Below are 14160 nucleotides of genomic sequence, written 5' to 3'. Positions count from 1 at the left end.
CTGTTTGTCCCCTACTTTGAGCCTATAAGATAGTAGAAAATATCAGAGTTCAGTTTCGCAGCACAAATGAATAAATGAATGAACCTCCTCTGTCTACATATATATATATAGTAAATACAATGATCTGTATAATTTTATATAGCACATATATGTAGTATATAAATATATGTGCTTTTCTCTATATACCATATCATACAGTAAAATATTATAGGGTCAGACATGGTGGCTCATGACTGCAATCCCAGTGCTTTGGGAGGCCAAGGCAGGAGGATCGCTTGAGGCCTGAAGTTCAAGACCAACCTGGGCAACACAGGGAGACCGTGTCTCTACAAAACATTTTAAAAAGTTAGCCAGGTGTGGTGGTGCACACCTGTGGTCCTAGTTGCTTGGGAGACTGAGGCAAGAGGATTGCTTGAGCCCAGGAGTTGGAGGCTGCAGTGAGCTATGATTGTGCCACTGTACTCCAGCCTGAATGACAGAGCGAGACTCTGTCTCAAAAAATAAATAAATAAAATAATATATTAAATTACCTAAAAATATTGACACTTTATTGTTAGTGGCTCATGTCTTTCTTCACAGGGATCCAGACCCAGTGTTGGTTAATCTCTGGTTCAGAAACGCTGGGCCTAACAGCCAGCTGCTGATGCCTGAAATCATGAGATGAATTTCTGATTGGGCTTCTTGGCTTCACTCGTACTTTTCCATGCCTTCAGCCTGGTATCCTCCTCCAATGTTACCAGCTCTAGTGTTTAAAAATGATCTCCATAGTCCCCAGGACTGGGGGCAAGGGAGGCGAGAAGAGAGGATGGGACAAGCGTGGGCATTGATCAATGACCTCCTCTTCCTGGAGGAGTCTTCCAAGTATCTGCCCTACCGGTAGCAGGTTATTCTAGGCTCCTAAGTCTGTGGGGGTGTGATGGTGTTAATAACATCCTGTGCTGAGTGGGCACAGGTGGAGGAAGTGGATACCCAGGAAGCTGGCGGAAGGGAAGAGAGGCAGTGAGTGGGTTCACAGGCTGAGAAAAGTACTTTGATGTGCTAGTGGGGTCTGGTGTTAGAATCTGGCTTTGAGGTCCTTTTGGGGGTAACAGCTGTGATCAAAGAACAAGTGGCATTGTGACGGTGGTGAGAATAATGCCTGTTTATGTCTCTTTTCTTTGTTACTTTTTTATGATGAAAGTCATAGATTCCTTTTTTACATTTGAAAAATATATGTAAGAGAATAAAAATGGATCCCATCACTGAAAGAGTTCATCAAAAAATATCTATGGAGCGTCACCTGTGGCTAGATTCCAGGTTCTGGGAATAGAGAGAGAACAAAACAGATTCCCTCCTTCCTGGGATTTATGAACAGAAGAACAAATGAATAAGATATTTTCAGATAGTGACAAAGGCAAGGAAGAAAATAAAAGAGAACATACAAGTATCTTGCTGGGAGGTTAGTTTAGCAAGAGGTGATCATTGTTCACATTTGCGCGTGTGGTGTTCAAGGTCTTTTTTACCTTCAGTGTCTGTCCGTCTCTTTGCGTTCTGATCTAATTACGCATCATCTATCTAAAAATGGGATCATGATGTACACTCTGTGTTGTAACCTTAGTTTTTTCATTTACTTGGGAACATCTTTCTGTTTCATTTATTCATCGGCATCATTATTCTTACAGATGTGGAGCCATTAATCACATGGTTCTACCATACTTACATAACCAGCCCTTTGTGATTGCACACAGGTTGCTTCCATTGTGTTGAAAAGATGATGCATCTGGAAACTGTCCCTTTCCTTATATTGCCACTACCACCTCCCTGGCTCAAGCTTGGGAGGTGGCAGGTCCCTCGCTTGGACCATTGAAGTAGCCTCTTAACTAGTCCTCTGGCTTCATTTTATACTCCTCTGCCAAGATTTTATATTTCTGGTCATGCCACTCTTTGGCTTCCAAACTATCATTGGCTCCCTATTGCCTACACAATGAAACCTAAACATCTTGGATTTATGGTGGTTGGTTGTGCACTCATAAAACAGGATGGCTTGAATAAGCATGTGAGAAGATGCTAAATACCCCTGGTCATTTAAAAAATGCAAATTGAAACCACAACGAGATACCACTTCACCTTCATTAGAATGGCTGTTAAAAACAATAACAACAACAATGGAATATAACAAGTGTTGGCAAGGATGCAGAGAAATTGAAACCCTTGTATATTGCTGGTGGGAATGTAAAATGCTGCAGCCACTACAGAAAAACAGTATGACGGTTCCTCAAAAAGCTAAACAGAATTACTACACAACCCAGCAATTTCACTTCTAGGTAGATAACCAAAAGAATCGAAAACAAGGACTTGAACAGATACCCTTCAATGTTCACTGCAGCATTAGTCACAATAGCCAAAAGGTGGAAACAAACCAAATGTCCATCCATCAATGAATTGATAAAGGTAATGTGGAATATTCATACGATGGGATATTATTTAGGTGTACAAAGGAATGAAGATACAGTACATCCCTCAACATGGATGAAACTTGAAAGCATTATGCTAAGTGATATAAACCAAACACAAAATGATCAATATTGTATACTTTCACTTACATGAAATATATAGATTAGGTAAATTTATGGAGACAGAAAGTAGATTAGAGATTACCATGTTGCTGGGAATGGGGAGTTATTGCTTAATGGCTGCAGAGTTTCTGCAAGGGTGATGGAAGAGTTTTGGAAGATGGAAGAGTTTCAAGATAGTGATGATAGTTGTACAGCAATGTGAATGTGATTAATGCCATTGAATTGTAAACTTAAAAATGATTACAATGGCAAATTTTATGTTATGTATATTTTAGTACAATTAAAAAAAAAACCTGGATGATATGTCCATCCCTGCCTCCATGCCTTTCCTCACATGGCCTGCTTTTGCTGGGGCACACTTTTCTTACATTTTGCCTATTGAAATCTCATTCTGTTTTCAAGGTTGATCTCAAATAGGACCTCCTTCCTTGATGACTTTTCTAACTTATTGTCTCCCTATGTGTTCTCAAACCAGTGTGATCTTCCATTTGTCTGAGCTCTCAGACTATGCTCTGTGTCCCTTTGGGGCTGTTGCTTTGCCTTCATCACTTACTAGGCTGTAAGTTCTTTGAGTAGAGGCACCTTGCCTTATTCCTCTTTGCATTATTCATCCAACAAATATTTACTGAGGCCATACTATGTGGTAGCCTGGAATATAAGGCCAGTGCACTGTAAAAAATCAATTAATGTTCAATTGAGTTGGCATGCCATACGTGGTCTGGACCTCAGATTTTCGGAGGACTTTCAGAGTGTGTAACCTTAAGGAGGAGTCAGTTTCCTCCCTATTTAATAGTCTTGTTGGCTCTTATTCTTGGAATTAGTGGACTGTGATAGGTAGTTTTTTCTTTCTTCTGGGAACATATATAATTCTTCTTTTTGGGAAGTCATTTTCTTTCTTCTTCCCTGACTCCGACCCATGTGATTTGAGTGAACTGCCATGTTTTCACATGCTCTTGCTCTCTTGGTTACTGTTGATTGGTTCAAGGTGAACACCTGACCCAAGCTGGACCAATCAGAGCTTTGCCCTAGGATTTTTGAAACCAGAACAGAGAGGAGAGCCTGGGGAGTTGAGAAGCCACATTGCCACCTGTGTTAGAAGCTGGCATGTAGCAGAATAGGATGTGGCTGATGCACAGATAGAAGAAGAGAGGAGCAGAGAGAAAAAAACCCTGGTGCCAGTTGCATCAGAGATCCATCTGTATCTTTGTCCCTTTCAGAGCTTGATGTTTCAACACTTCATTGTACTCCTCAAGGCAACAAATTCCCCTTTAGTCTAGGTTAGTTTGAGTTTAGACTCTGTCACTTGCAACCAAATTGCTGCACCTCTCTGAGCCTCAGTTTCCTCATTTTAAAGTATTGATAATGACCCCTTCCTCATATTTTAAAAATTTGATGCATATAAAATGCTTATGATGGCTCCTGGCACGTAATACACACCTAATAGATGTTAATTATTACTATTTGAATTAGCATTCATAGTGCCTGGAGACGATGTGAATGAGAACATAAGTCTATCAAATAAGAATAGAGATGGCTCTGATTTTTCTTTAAGCTCTGTCCAAGACTGAAGGGCCATTTTTTTTTTCATGACTTTATTACCTCTTTGCTTTATGTCCTTGTAAGGCCCAGACATGCCTCCTTCATTGATGACAAGGAGTTCTTACCACCGTTAGCCACTTCTCATTAAGGTGCCTCCACTCTGGGGGACTGAGACACAGATGGGCTTGTTCCATACTCTGAAAGGAGCCTCGTCTCCCTACATTCCCCTTTGGCTCCAGCTGATAGACACTCAGTACACAGTTCCAAGACTTAATTGCATTCTGCTTGTATGTTGCCAAACACTAAAACCTTGTTGTTGGAGTTAAGTGTTTTGGGAAATGGTCTGTAATATTTCACCAACCGAGACTTCAAAAAGTTGGAATTGCTGAATGAGCTGCCAGATCCGAACTTGATCTCCAGTTGGCCTACCTGTGCTCACTGGACAGGACATGTTGAAACCTTCCTTCCCTGTGAGCTCTGTGAATTCATTTAAGAAATATTCTGTCCCTGCAGTGGCATTTAGTGGCACATAGTAGACTCTCAATTGTGGATTTTAAATATATTATGCATTTTAAAGACACTAAAAATATAATAACTTCAAATACTTAAATCATGGTTACACTGTGTCAGACACTCTTTCAAGCATCTACATATACTAAGGCAATGGTTCACGAACTCTCCTGCACGTTAGAATCACGTGGGTAATTTAAAATAGTCCAGATGCTCAGGCCACGCCCTACACCAATGAAATCAGACTCTCCTAAATTGAGAGTTTTAAATACTCCCCAGGTGACTCACATATGTAGTCAACTGTGAGAATCAGGGAACGAACTCATTTCATCTTCATAACACCTTATAAAGCAGGTGCTGCTACTACTCACGTTGCATAAGTGAGGAAACTCAGGCACAACAGACAGGTTAAGTGACTTGCCCAAGGTCACACAGCTGGCAGATGTCAGAGCCAAGTGTTGAACCAGGCTGTATGGTCCCAGAGTTCATGCCCTTAATCACCAAAACCTATAACCAGAAGCCCACATATTCTTTTTTTTTCTTATTTTTATTATTATTTTTAATCTTTATTTTTTATTTTTTATCTTTATTTATTTTTATTTATTTTTATCTTTATTTTTTATCTTATTTCTATTTTTTTCTTATTTCTTTTTTTATCTTTATTTTTTATCTTTATTTATCTTTATTTTTTATCTTTATTTTTTATCTTATTTCTATTTTTTTTTTCTTATTTCTTTTCTTTTTTTTTTTTTTTTGAGACAGAGTCTCGCATTCTCGCCCAGGCTGGAGTGCAGTGGCGCGATCTCGGCTCACTGCAAGCTCTGCCTCCCGGGTTCACGCCATTCTCCTGCCTCAGCCTTCTGAGTAGCTGGGACTACAGGCGCCCGCCACCACAAAATTTTTTGTATTTTTAGTAGAGATGGGGTTTCACCGTGTTAGCCAGGATGGTCTCAATCTCGACCTCGTGATCTGCCTGCCTCGGCCTCCCAAAATGCTGGGATTACAGGCGTGAGCCACCATGCCCAGCCAAAAAATTTGTCTTAAAAGTATTTGTTTACACACACACACATCATATGTGTTTACATTACACAGATTAATTCTATAATGAAAATCTGTGGCCCCATCAACCAAAGAACTAGGGCATTGCCAATAAGACATACACCTGATGCTCTTTCCCAGTCCAGGGCCCCAGGTCCCCTCCACAGAGGTCATCGTTATCCTGAGTTTGGGAGTTTATCACTGCTTTGCATATATAAAGTCATATTTGTATGTATACCTACGCAGCATGTGTTTTACTCTTGCTTATTCTTGTTTTATAAAAATGAGATCATGCTATTATATGTCGTCTTCTGGTTTTAATTTTTTTCCTGCTATTTCCCAAATTTTATTTTTTTTAAATTTTTATTTTAGGTTCAGGGGTACATGTGCAGGTTTGTCGTACATTAATAGGTAAACTTGTGTCATGGGGGTTTGTTGTACAGGTTATTTCATCACCCAGGTATTAAGTACCAAATAGTTATTTTTTTCTGCTCCTCTGCCTCCTCCCACCCTCCACCCTTAGGTAGGCTGCAGTGTCTGTGGTTCCCTTCTTTGTGTTTATGAGTTCTCGTCATTCCGCTCCCACTTATCAGTGAGAACATGCAGTATTTGGTTTTCTGTTCCTGTGTTAGTTTGCCAAGGATAATGGGCCTCCAGCTCCATCTATGTTCCTGCAAAACGTGATCTCATCCATTTTTATGACTGCGTAGTATGCTGTGGTGTATATGTGCCACATTTTCTTTATCCAATCTGTCATTGAGAAGCCTGCATATTCTCTTATTCTCTGTCCCCATCCCACTGTCTGGTTCAAACTCCCATGCTCTCATAATGTCTCCTGGACATTTCAAAGTCTCGTCATTGGTCTTCTTTCTCGAGTCGCAGGCTCTCTAACTCAGCTCTGTCCAATGGAATTATAATGCGAGCCACTTATGTAATTTTAAATTTTCCACTGGCCACATTAAACAAGTAAAAATAAGCAGGATAAATTAATTTTAATACTATCTTTTATTTAACCCAATATATTTCAAATATCCTTTTGACACATAACCAATATTAAACAATATTAACGAGATAGTCTACATTCCTTTTTTCATACTCACTGTTCAAAGTCCCGTGTGTATTTTATACTTATAGCTGTTGAAAAATCACAAAATCTATGCATTTAGGTAAAGAGGCTTTATTTTTTAAAAAAAGGGTTACAGTCTACAAGGTGGCCATCCCACAGGCTGGGAACCACACCTCTGGCTGGAATCATTAGCAGGCATTTTGAAGGAGAGGAGTTGGTTTCTTTCTTTTTTTTTTTTTTTGAGATGGAGTCTTGCTCTGTCGCTCAGGCTGGAGTGCAGTGGTGCAATCTCGGCTCACTGCAAGCTCCGCCTCCCGGGTTCAGGCCATTCTCCTGCCTCAGCCTCCTGAGTAGCTGGGACTACAGGCACCCGCCAACACGCCTGGCTAATTTTTTGTATTTTTAGTAGACACGGGGTTTCACCATGTTGGCCAGGATAGTCTCGATCTCCTGACCTCGTGTTCCACCCGCCTTGGCCTCCCAAAGTGCTGGGATTATAGGTGTGAGCCACCAGGCACAGCCAAGAGGAGGAGGGGTCGGACAGGAATTTTAGCTGACTGGGGTGGCCAAGTATACATATTCAATAGGTTATGAGAAGAGTTATGAATATTTATGAAGGCGGTTATGACACGTGTGACATATGACTCGTTCACCTTGGGGTGGGGCCTGACATTTAAATGTATTATATTTAGGTCCTATATGTCAAAAAGGGCTTTTTAGGACAAAGGCACTCATGTGCACAGCCTCTGTAAACTGGCCAGAATCAGTCCATGGTCGTGGTCTTTTTTATTAGGAGAAAGTTATTGAAATCAGTCTCTCGTCTAATCAAAGCTGTAGTTATGGCTGGTGGAAAGGGAACAGTGCGTGGGAGGATCAGTTCGTCAGTGTCTGGTGGTTGGTTAGTGGCAGTTGCTTTAACATTGCTTATCTCAAGGCCAGCGCTTGTTTAGCTACTAGAGAAAAAGAAAAACCTTGTGGCAGTTAGAATCCAGTTTATTCTTTAAGTGAAGGAGTGTGTGACTTAACCCTTTCCTGGAACGGCCATAAGCCCTGTTGATAACTTGGTATCTTATTGCTACAAAGAATTCATTTTGTCGGTCTTGTGATCTCTATTTTAACATTAAATCTGGTCAGTTGTGTCTAAACTACACAAAAGAGGGGGTATAACGAAGTGTGTCAGACCTCCAGTTCTTGTCATGGCCGTGAACTCAGTTTTTAAGGTTTTTCGGGGGGTCTCTTTGGCCAAGAAGGCATCTGTTCTGTCGGTGGGGCTTAAGATTTTATTTTTAGTTTACATCGCACATCTCAATTTGGACTGGCCATGTGTCCAGTGCTCAGTAGCCACACACAGCTAATGACCACCATATCGGATGGTGCCGCTGTAACCCATTCCCCACCCTGCAGACAGAGCAAACTTTCTAAAATGTAAACATCACTGGTTTTCTCAACAATGTAGAACATATCCCTAGCTTCCTATTACTCTCAAGACAGATTCCTCAAGGTTGTTTGTGATTTATTTCCAACTCACCCTTCTAGACTATTTTTCCATAACTTCACGTATGGACCTTCCAGCCCTAACAAACTTCTTTTTTCTTCCCCAATACATAATTGTTTTTCAGGTCACTGTGACTTTGCACAGGCAGTTTTCTCCACCTGAAAAGCCATTCCTCTTCTCTGGTTCTTTCCACTTCTTCACCTACAACACTCCTCTTCCCCTCAAGTGCCTTCTCATTTATTTTAAAAATCTTCGAGGATTCATCTGGGATGGGTTAGTCCAACCCTCCTGTGCATTCATGTGGAACCTTGAACACAGCTTTTATCATATTTGTTGGTAGCTGCCTATGTGCTCACATCTCTCACAAGGCCAAGTGCTTCACCAGAGCAAGGATCATGGCTTGTCTCCCTTTCTGCTCCCAGTACCTTTCTCACTCAGTGCCTGTCAAATATTCGACACATAATATTAGACCCCATTCCCTCCAGGCATTTGTATTACTTGCCTGGTCTTGGTTGAAATGTAGATTTGGGACCCTCATAATCTAACTTTCTGATTTTACAGATGGGGAAACGGAAGCCCTAGAGGAAAAGAAGACTAAATGTATTACCATCTGACCCACTTCCTGGCTAGCCTGTTCACCTGTCTGCTATTCTTCATTGGTGAGTTTTCTGCAAATGTAAAATGGCATTAAATTGAAGAAGAGAGGAGGAGGCCAGTTGGCCTGCTTTATGCAATCAGTGGTTCATGAAATCATAAAGTGTAAATAAAATGTTTGTAAATGAGACCGCATTTCAGATGCCCTAGAGTTGCTAGACCTGTAATGCAATCCTCTTACAAGCTCTGGTATAATGAGAAAAGAGTGTTAAATTTATTGTCTTTGTAAATTTGTATCCCTTTCCTCCTCTGTTGGAACTGCTTTACAAATGAGATCCAGCTGCTGTTTTAGCAAACTTGGATGGTGATGTTTCTGTGTCACCCCAAGTAAAAATGGTTTGGGGTGGATGGTCTGTTTCTTTGATCCCTTGAAGCCTCAGTTCTCTTTTTTATCATGGGGTTGGGGTGGGGAAAAAGAGAGAGAGAGAGATTTAGAATGTGCTCAGAACAGCCAGTTTGTGGAGTGAACTAAAGAACATTGCAGAGCATTATTTCGTGCTCCTTCATTGAGGCACTTGGCCATTTGACTCCCATTAAATTGGAAGTTGCGTGTTTAAAAAAAACTTTATGTAAAGTTTAAGTTTTTTATGCACAAGTTAGGTGCACTGTTTCTCTTTGCAAACTCACTGTTGGGAGAGAAGCTAGAGACCCAAGGAGGAGATAGAGGAAGGGTTAATTAGGATATCAGTCGCCTGGGGTCATTTAACGCAAGGGAAGATAACTAATCTTTCAGTATCTGAGAGCATCACTGGGGTATAGTGAGAGGAATGCCAATTCATAGGTACCCTCGATGCTCTAGGATTAATATTAGGAGATTTAAAGAGAGGCATTGGAAGTTTATCAGAAGTAACACGGGATGAGATGACAAGAATGCCACTACTATCCCTTTCATACTGTGGAATGCCCAACTTCTCCTGGGTTTCTTGGCTTGCCTGACACCAGACATGTGGTCTCTTTCTCAGTACAGACTGAATGGGGGTGCCAGGGTCAATCCACACCCAAACTACTCGTAAAGCTTCAGATAGACTTTTGCTAAGATAGCTATAAATATAAGTTCTAATACTTTTTTCTGCTCCCTAATGGATCATCTTGTGCAACCCTTCCACTTTGAAGACCATTGAGCTAGGAAATTTACTTACCTGGCACCTCTTTTCACAGTGCTAGAGACATGAGGGTTGGCTCTGATAACAATCCCCACCTTGCATTTGTTTCATGCTCTTTTAAATCCAAATTGGCACTTTCACACCTGCTGCAAAACGGAGTGATAAAACATCTGTGTTCTTAGTCTTTCCCTTTTCTCTTGATTGATGTTGTGAATTTAACTCAGGGTTTCGTCTTAGCATCACCTGCATGATATATCCCATGATAGTGCCTTTCTCTACGACCTCACTCGCCCTCTTAGAGGAAGGGGTGTCTAGAATTTGACTATGCTTATACACAGATCTCTTTTCTTTCTCCTGTTGCATTAATTGGGAATCAGTTTGTTTCAAGTGAGGGAAATCAAATTAAATGTGGCTTCCGCAGAAAGAGAGGCTGTTAGCCGCCATAACCAAAAGTTCAAAGATCTGGCTAGGGAGCCAGTGGCCCAGATGATGTGACCAATATTTGATCTCTCTTTTGCTGCATTTCTTGGCTTTGTTTTCCTCCCTTTGTTGGCAGTTTCTCTCTGTGTGCTGGTTCCCAGAAGCAGTAGGCTTGTTTTATCCTTAGTGTCAACAGTTCCAGAAGAGGGCTTCTTGTTCTCTCTTCCAGTTCCAACAGAAGTTCAGGAATTGAGTTTTATTGGATTACTTTGGGTGTCCATCCTGACCCATTTGCTATGATTAGGGAAATGTCATGCTTGCATTATCCAGGTCTTGGTCATGTGCCCACACCTGGCACTGGACTGAAGCACTGCTCAATCCACAATGAATGAGAGTCAGGAGGAAGGGGTTGCTGCCTGAAGAAGAGGCAGTGGGCAGGCACGAGCTACACATGTGTTCCATCTTTGAGTGAGGACTTTCCTTGACAGAGGCTCAACTATGGGGTTGGAACGATACAGTCCTTTGCCTGAATTACAGCTTTCATTTTGCTATGCAATTGTGATGCTAACTATCCAGAGGTAGGTCAAAGCTTTCAGATTAAGGGTACACAAGAATGTCCTCAATTAAGACACCATTCATAGAGGTCCCAGGCCACCTACACTTCTGACCAACTTTGAGGGTTCCCACTAGCCCCTCTGGTCCATTAATTCACTATCATATATATTGTACTTTGTTGAGTTCTTATCTGTGTATAAGACAGAACAACCCACAGAACTCAACAAAGTATGACATAGATGATTATAATTTTATTATAAAGGATATAAATCAAAATGATCCAAATTAAGAGTAACACAGAGTGAGGTCTGGGAGGGTCCAAGATGTGGTATTTGCATGTCTTCAGGATATCAATATATGATTATCAAATAGGGAAACTCACTGGAGTGTTGGATGTTCAGAGTTTTTATTAGGGCTTCATCATGTAGACATGCTTGGTTGAATCAATGGCAATGTGATTGAACCCCACCTCCAACCCTCCTTCTGTCCCCAGAGCACAGGAAGATGAAAGGATATAATGTGGTTCAAAACCCCAACCCTCTAATCACATTGTTGGTCTTTCTGGCATGACCAGCTTCCAGCATAAAACTGTCTAGGGACCCACTGTGGATCACCTCATTAGCATAAACTCAGGGGTGAGCTGTGGGGCCCACTATGAATAACAAAGAAACTCGTCTCACTCCGGAACTTCTAAGGGTTTAGAGGCTCCCTTCCAGAAACTGGGGATAAAGACCAAACCAATTCCTTATGATACACCACTCCTCTATGCTGGATCCCAACTTCTTCCCAGGCCTGGAAACTAACACTGTCCAATATTCACTGTCTCCTCTGCTGCCACCACTTCTGGACCCAACACCAGCTCTGACTGAGGCTTTTAGCCTCTTCCTCCCTCAGCCCATCAGAGGTCTCCTTTGGGGTCTCCTCCTGAACTGTACTGTCCCCTATTCCAAGCCCTTCTTTCTTTTTCTCCCAAAGCTAGTGACTTTGGAAGAGTCTACCTCTCTATGTCTCAGTTTCTTCATTGGTAAAATGTAGGATGTGGATTGGTTTCAACTCAGTTGTTACTTCTTCCAGGAAGCCTTCTCTAGAGGACACTTTTGTTTTTTTGTGAGTAGCATCTGAGTCCTTTTCCTTTTCTTGGGAAACTTTCACTCTATGAGATTAATATTTCTCCTATTATAAAAGTCAAAAAATCCAGATACTTGCTTTCTCAGCCTTTTTTTTATCAACTAGGATATGATCATGTGACTTAGGCTTTGCAATCAGATTTTTATGTTTTCAGAGGCAGTAATGTAAAGACTGAGAGTTAAATTAGCCACAATCAGATTCTGTTGCTTGCATATAAAGACATTGACTGATGTACCTTTTTTGACTTGCCAGACTTAGTGGTGGCTTTCTGTGTGCTCCATCTTTCGCTGCCATTGTTGTCACAGATAAGGTGTATTGAGTCCTTACTATAAGCTGGATACTTTATACAGCCTATCTCACTAACATTTTTTTTTTTTTTTTTTTTGAGATGGAGTCTCACTCTGTCATCCAGGTTGGAGTGCAGTGGTGCGATCTCGGCTCACTACAACCTCTGCCTCCCGGGTTCAAGCCATTCTCCTGCCTCAGCCTCCAGAGTAGCTGGGATAACAGGTGCCCGCCACCACTCCCAGCTAATTTTTATATTTTTAGTAGAGAGGGGTTTCCCCATGTTGGCCAGGCTGGTGGTCTCGAACTCCTGACCTCAGATGATCTGCCCACCTTGGCCTCTCATAGTGTTGGGATTATAGGCATGAACCACAAAGCCCAGCCCAGGCTATCTCATTGACTCTTCAGTGGCATTCCCATTTTACAGATGAGATACATAGAAGTGAAGATATCTCTCAAGGTCATACAGCCAATGACAGCACAACTAGGATCTGAACTTTCTCAGTCTGACACCTGAGTGTTCTCTTTTAACCATCACACTATAGCACCACTATTTAACCTTTGGAGGACACAGGCTATCTTTATACCTTTGGCATCTCTCAAAAAGCCTGGAGCATGGTAGCTACTCAATGACATGCAAGCTCAGGTAGATGACAAGGCCTCACCTGGCTCAAACACTCTATGAGTTTCCTACCTCCGCCCATCAAACTGCAGCCCTTCTTTCAGCCCCCTTCTCCCACTTGTTACCTCCAGGACTTACCATCTAATCACTATAAACTATTCTTCACCTCCTTCACACCCCTGTTCCCATGCATACCTTAAAATCAATGTTGAAAATCTTCCCCAGTCACCAGTTTTTCATTTTCACCCCTGTTCCTAGATTATTTTGACTTTGGGGATGAAGGTGTTTCTGCCTCGTGAAGGGCTTTGCACCGTGTCATGTTCTCTGCCTTACCCCCAGCTCCTTGGTGACCCCTGAGTTTCACATCTTTGGGAATGTTTTAGCAGAGTTAATGTTACCATTTGCAAGACACACTGCAGCCTTTTTGTGGAGTCCCAAATATAACAAATCTAGGTTCTCTTCGGCATGATGACATCTTGCTTAAAAGAGTCAAAGACTTTCTCTGAGATTTGCAGATGAGGGAGTTATCATTCAAATAGCTATCAAAAGAGCAGATGTTAGTTAAGGGTGAGAAGTGAGAATGATATTGTTATGGGTTTCTGCAACTGAGTATTTTCAGCTTCAAGTAGCAGAAAACCCAGACTCGACTGTTTTGGGTAATGAAGGATGTATCAACTCACTTCAAAATGTTCCAACCAAGGTGATTCTCTTGGATCTGCCCCTTGTTGGCAGTAAGGTGCCTGCACAATTTAGTGAAGACATGATAACTTCCATGGAAGGACTATTTTCCTCTGTGCTCTGTTTTGTTTATTTGTTTGTTTTGAGATGGAGTCTTGTTCTGTCACCCAGGCTGAGGTGCAATGGCGTGATCTCAGCTCACTGCAACCTCCGCCTCCTGGGTTCAAGTGATTCTCCTGCCTCAGCCTCCCAAGTAGCTAGGATTACGAGTGCCTGCCACCACGCCCGGCTAATTTTTGTATTTTTAATAGAGACAGGGTTTCACCAGGTTGGCCAGGCTGGTCTCGAACTCCTGACCTCAGGTGATCCACCTGCCTTGGCCTCCCAAAGTGCCAGGATTACAGGTGTGAGCCACTGTGCCCGGCCTCCTCTGTGTTTGTTTTTAAGAAGAAACAAACCTTTCTCGGGAGCCTCCTCTTGAAAACCTGGGATCACATGACCACCTATAAATC

General features: G+C 41.8%; 1 long non-coding RNA gene across 3 annotated transcripts in view; it reads left to right on the top strand.

Annotated features, from left to right (window-relative positions):
• LOC103876111 overlaps nucleotides 1-14160 on the top strand; it is a 242446-nt gene that overhangs the window by 38382 nt on the left and 189904 nt on the right. For all 3 annotated transcript variants that reach the window (XR_004176216.1, XR_002515889.2, XR_002515891.2), the window contains exon 2: nucleotides 8765-8862. This is a non-coding gene — a long non-coding RNA (uncharacterized LOC103876111). The remainder of the gene's footprint in view (nucleotides 1-8764; nucleotides 8863-14160) is intronic.

The sequence above is a fragment of the Papio anubis genome, chromosome 9, assembly GCF_008728515.1.
Source record: "Papio anubis isolate 15944 chromosome 9, Panubis1.0, whole genome shotgun sequence".
In the NCBI taxonomy this organism is placed as follows: domain Eukaryota; kingdom Metazoa; phylum Chordata; class Mammalia; order Primates; family Cercopithecidae; genus Papio; species Papio anubis.
Note: the sequence above shows the minus strand (reverse complement) of the source record. Positions and strands in the feature narration are given on the sequence as shown.